We start from the raw sequence: 5,292 nt of genomic DNA, 5'->3' as shown, positions 1-5,292 counted from the left end.
AAAAAAAAAAAAAAAAAAAAAAAAAAACCTTTCTTTGTTTCTTCCGTAGATTATTGGGGAACAGGTGGTGTCTGGTTACATGAGGAAGTTTTTAGTGGTGATTTGTGAGATTTTGGTGCACCCATCACCTGAGCAGTATACACTGCACCCTATTTGTAGTCTTTTATCCCTCACCGCCTTCCCACCCTTCCCTCCCTGAGTCCCCAAAGCCTATTGTGTCATTCTTATGCCTTTGCATCCTCACAGCTTAGCTCCCACTTATGAGTGAGAACATACAATGTTTGCTTTTCCATTCCTGAGTTACTTCACTTAGAATAAGAGTCTCCAAGTCCATCCAGGTTGCTGAGAATGCCATTAATTCATTCTTTTTATGACTGAGTAGTATTCCATTGAATATATACCCACAGTTTCTTTATCCACTCGCTGATTGATGGGCATTTGGATTGGGTCCACGTTTTTGCAATGGCAAATTGTGCTACTATACACATGTATGTGCAAGTATCGTTTTTGTAGAATGAGTCCTTTTCCTCTGGGTAGATACCCAGTAGCGGGATTGCTGGATCAAATGGTAGTTCTACTTTTAGTTCCTTGGGGAATCTCCACACTGTTTTCCATAGTGGTTGTACTAGTTTACATTCCCACCAGCTGTGTAGAAGCGTTCCCTGATCACTGCATCCATGCCAACATGTACTGTTTTTTTGATTTTTTGATTATGGCCATTCTTCCAGGAGTTTAAGGTGGTATCACATTGTGGTTTTGATTTGCATCTCCCTGATCATTAGTGATGTTGAGCATTTTTTCATATGTTTGCTGGTCATTCGTATACGTTCTTTTGAGACTTGTCTATTCAGGTCGTAAGCCCACTTTTTGATGGGATTATTTGTTTTCTTCTTGTTGGTTTGTTTGAGTTCACTGTAATTCTGGATATTAGTCCTCTGTCAGATGTTTAGATTGTGAAGATTTTTTTCTCACTCTGTGGGTTGTCTGTTTACTCTGCTGACTGTTACTTAGCTCTTTAGTCTAATTAAGTCCCAGGAATTTATCTTTGTTTTGACTGCATTTGTCTTTGGGCTCTTGGTCATAAAATCCTTGCCTAAGCCAATGTCTAGAAGGGTTTTTCCGATGTTATCTTCCAGAATTTTTAGAGTTTCCACTCAGATTTAAGTCCTTCCCCCATCTTGAGTTGATTTTTGTATAAGGTGAGAGATGAGGATCCAGTTTCATTCGCCTACGTGTGGCTAGTCAATTATCCCGGCATTACTGTTGAAACGGGTATCCTTTCCCCACTTTTATGTTTTTGTTTGCTTTGTTGAAGATCAGTTGGCTGCAAGTATTTGGGTTTATTTCTGAGTTCTCTATTCTGTTCCATTGATCTATGTGCTTTTTTTGTTTTCTTTTAGACAGGGTCTTACTTCGTTGCCCAGACTGAAGTGCAATGGCACGATCTCGGCTCACTGCAACCTCTGCCTCCGAGGTTCAAGCGATTCTCCTGCTTCAGCCTCCCTAGTAGCTGAGATTGCACGTGCCCGCCACTGCACCCAGCTAATTTTTGTATTTTTAGTAGAGACAGCGTTTCACCATGTTGGCCAGACCGGTCTTGAACTCCTGACCTCAGGTGACCCACCCACCTTGGCCTCCCAAAGTGCTGGGATTACAGACTTGACTCACCATGCCCAGACTATGTACCTATTTTTATACCAGTACCAGAGCATGGCCTATTTGAATGTTTGATTTGCAGTTAGTTGAATCTTCCAATGTGTAATCTGTGGATACAGGGAGGGCCGACTATATGCTGTACAATCTCCAGCAGATAAAAATATTTCAGCCTCCACCTTGCATTTCCAGTCACAAAGTCTTATAATGAATTTTTTTGAGATGGAGTCTCACTCTGTTTCCCAGCCTGGAGCGCAGTGGCGTGATCTCGGCTCACTGCAACCTCCACCTTCCAGGTTCAAGCCATTCTTCTGCCTCAGCCTCCCAAGTAGGTGGGATTAAGGGCGCGCACAACCATGCCCAGCTAACTTTTGTGGGTAGAGATGGAGTTTCACTATGTTAGACAGGCTGGTCTCAAACTGCTGACCTCAGGTGATCCGCCAGTCTAGGCATTCCAAAGTGCTGGGATTACAGGTGTGAGCCACCACGTCCAGCTGAATATTTTTGATGGACGACATGGTCTCCGGGCTTGGTCCAGCTACTTGTGGGCATTGGAGAAATGGGTGGGAGGTGGAAATAGGGCTTCTAGGTTCCCTCCCCACAATGAAGACCCCGTGGCTAGTCCTGGGACCCTGATGTGACTTGTATTGCCAGCTGGGATTCATTCTTGGGCACTGCCTGCCTGGAAGTCTCATTAATTCTTGGGGATATGTCAGGGCAGGGGCTCAGCTGGCAATTCCAGGCAGACTGGAGCTGCTGCTTCTCCTCTTCTCCCATCCAGGGTCACACCCAGGGCACTGGAAAATCCCATGAAAAGAGATGGGCTCTGGTTCCTCCAGCTTCGTGATCCTGGGGTGAAGATGTTACAGGAAAGGGGTCCTGATCCAGACTCCAAGAGAGGGTTCCTGGATCTCATGTAAGAAACAATTCAGGGCCTGGCGCGGTGGCTCACGCCTGTAATCCCAGCACTCTGGGAGGCTGAGGTGGGCAGATCACGAGGTCAGGAGTTCGAGACCAGCTTGGCCAATATGGTGAAACCCCATCTCTACTAAAAATACCAAAATTAGCCAGGTGTGGTGGTGCTCGCCTGTAGTCGCAGCTACTTGGGAGGCTGAGACAGAAGAATCCCTTGAGCCTGGGAGGTGGAGGTTGCAGTCAGTCAAGATCGTGCCACTGAACTCCAGCCTGGGCGTCAGAGTGAGACTCCGTCTCAAAAACAAAACAAAAAAAAGGATTCCGGGTGAGTCTGTAAAGTGGAAGCAAATTTGTAAGGAATAAAAGAATGGCTACTCCATAAAGAAGTCTCAAGGGCTGTATTTCTTTTTCTTTTCTTTTCTCTTTTTTTTTGTATTTTAAGTAGAGACGGGGTTTCGCCACGTTGGCCAGACTGTTCTTGAACTCCTGACCTCAAGCGATCTGCCAGCTTCGGCCTCCCAAAGTGTTGGGATGACAGGCGTGAACCACCACACCCAGCCGTTATTTCTTGACGATATGCTAAACAAGGGGTGGATTATTCCATACCTCTCCTTTTTAGTCCATACAAAGTAACTTCCTGGCATGGCCATGGCATTTGTAAACTGTAATGGTGCTGGTGGCAGTGTAGCAGTGAGGACCAGAGGTCACTCTCATGGCCATCTTGGTTTGGGTGGGTTTGAGACGGCTTCTTTACTACAACCTGTTTTATCAGCAAGGTCTTTATGTATGTATTATTTGTTAATTTTTTATCTTTTTTGAAATGGAGTCTCGCAACATCTCCCAGGCTGGAGTGCAGTGGCGTGATCCTGGCAGACTGCACTCTCCACCTCCTGGGTTCAAGTAATTCTCCTGCCTCAGCCTCCCGAGTAGCTGGGACTACAGATGCCCGCCACCACGCACGGTTAATTTTTTGTATTTTTAGTAGAGACGGGGGTTTCACCGTGTTAGCCAGGATGGTCTCGATCTCCTGACCTTGTGATCCGCCTGCCTCGGCCTCCCAGAGTGCTGGGATTACAGGTGTGAGCCACCACGCCTGGCCAGCCTATCTTATATATGTATCTCACTGTTTACTGTGTATCCTGTTCTAGAAAAAAAGAGTCAAAGTCAAAGTCAAGGGAGTTGTTTGCTTTCTGTTGTTTTCTTTTCTTTTTTCTTTTTTTTTTTTTTTTTTCTGAGACTCAGGCTGGACCACACAATCATTGCTCACTGCAGCCTCCACCTCCGCAGCTGAACCAATCCTCCCAGCCTCAGCCTCCAGAGTAGCTGGGACTACAGGCGCAGGCCACCGCGCTTAGCTAATTGCTTTGTTTTTTTTGTTTGTTTGTTTTGTTTTGTTTTGTTTTTTTTTTTTGAGACAGAGTCTCGCTGGAGTGCAGTGGCAGAATCTTGGTTCACTGCAACCTCCACCTCCCAAGTTCAAGCAATCCTCCTACCTCAGCCTCTGGAGTAGCTGGGATTACAAGCATACACCACCATGCCCAGCCAATTTTTGTAGAGACGGGTGTCTTGCTTTGTTGCCAAGGCTGATCTTGAACTCCTTGGCTCAAGCAATCCTCCTAGCTTGACCTCCCAAAGTGCTGGGATTACAGGTGTGAACCACCACAAATGACGTCACCTTTTTTCACTTTTACAGCCCAGGGCCTTGCACTGAGGAAATAATGTTGGTTGCATTAGGGAACAAACTCAGGTGGAGTCACTTTCTGAATGCCACACAGCAGGGCTGCCATTAGACTTCAGGGCTCTCTGAGCCTGTTTTCTTTTCTCCTTGCTGTTCTAGGGCCTACCTGGGATGAGAGTGCAAAATTTCAGAGAAGGCCAAAGAGCTCAGTCATAATTGATATTTAAAACATAAAAAGTTGGCTGGGCGCGGTGGCTCACGCCTGTAATCCCAGCACTTTGGGAGGCCAAGGCAGGCGGATCACAAGGTCAGGAGATTGAGACCATCCTGGCTTACACGGTGAAACCCCGTCTCTACTAAAAATACAAAAACAAAATTAGCCGGGCGTGGTGGCCTGCGCCTGTAGTCACAGCTACTCGGGAGGCTGAGGCAGGAAAACGGCGTGAACCTGGGAGGTGGAGCTTGCAGTGAGCAGAGTCCGCCCCACTGGGTCCCAGCTACTGGGGAGGCTGAGGCAGAAGAATTACTTGAACCCAGGAGGTGGAAAGTGCAGTGTGCCAGGATCATGCCACTGCACTCCAGCCTGGGTGATGTTGCGAGACTCCATTTCAAAAAAGATAAAAAATTAACAGTCCGCGCTCAACCTGGGCGACAGAGCGAGACTCCATCTATTAAAAAAAAAAAAAAAGTTAAAACCTAAAATGAAATATAAAAACGAAATCAATGACAAAAAATATATATATTTTTAATGTTATTTTAGCCAGGGGCGGTGGCTCACGCCTGTAATCCCAGCACTTTGGGAGGCCGAGGCAGGCGGATCACGAAGTCAGGAGATCGAGACCATCTGGCTCTAACACGGTGAAAACGCGTCTCTACTAAACATACAAAAAATAAGCCGGGCATGGTGGCGGGCGCCTGTAGTCCCAGCTACACAGGAGGGTGAAGCCGGAGAATGACGTGAACCCGGGAGGCGGAGCTTGCAGTGAGCCGAGATTGCGCCACTGTACTCCGGCCTGGGCGACAGAGCGTGACTCCGTCTCAAAAAA

The 5,292-nt window shown here is 46.8% G+C and overlaps 1 protein-coding gene across 1 annotated transcript in view; it reads right to left on the bottom strand.

The window, feature by feature from the left end:
• The window catches only part of RLN3 (relaxin 3), a 23,417-nt gene that overhangs the window by 17,177 nt on the left and 948 nt on the right, over positions 1-5,292 (bottom strand). The gene's annotated exons all lie outside the window — the stretch shown is intronic.

Source organism: Rhinopithecus bieti, unplaced genomic scaffold (assembly GCF_001698545.2).
Source record: "Rhinopithecus bieti isolate Rb0 unplaced genomic scaffold, ASM169854v2 scaffold_33432, whole genome shotgun sequence".
Classification (NCBI taxonomy): Eukaryota; Metazoa; Chordata; class Mammalia; order Primates; family Cercopithecidae; genus Rhinopithecus; species Rhinopithecus bieti.
The sequence above is the reverse complement of the archived record's forward strand: the minus strand, read 5'-3'. Positions and strand labels throughout refer to the sequence as shown.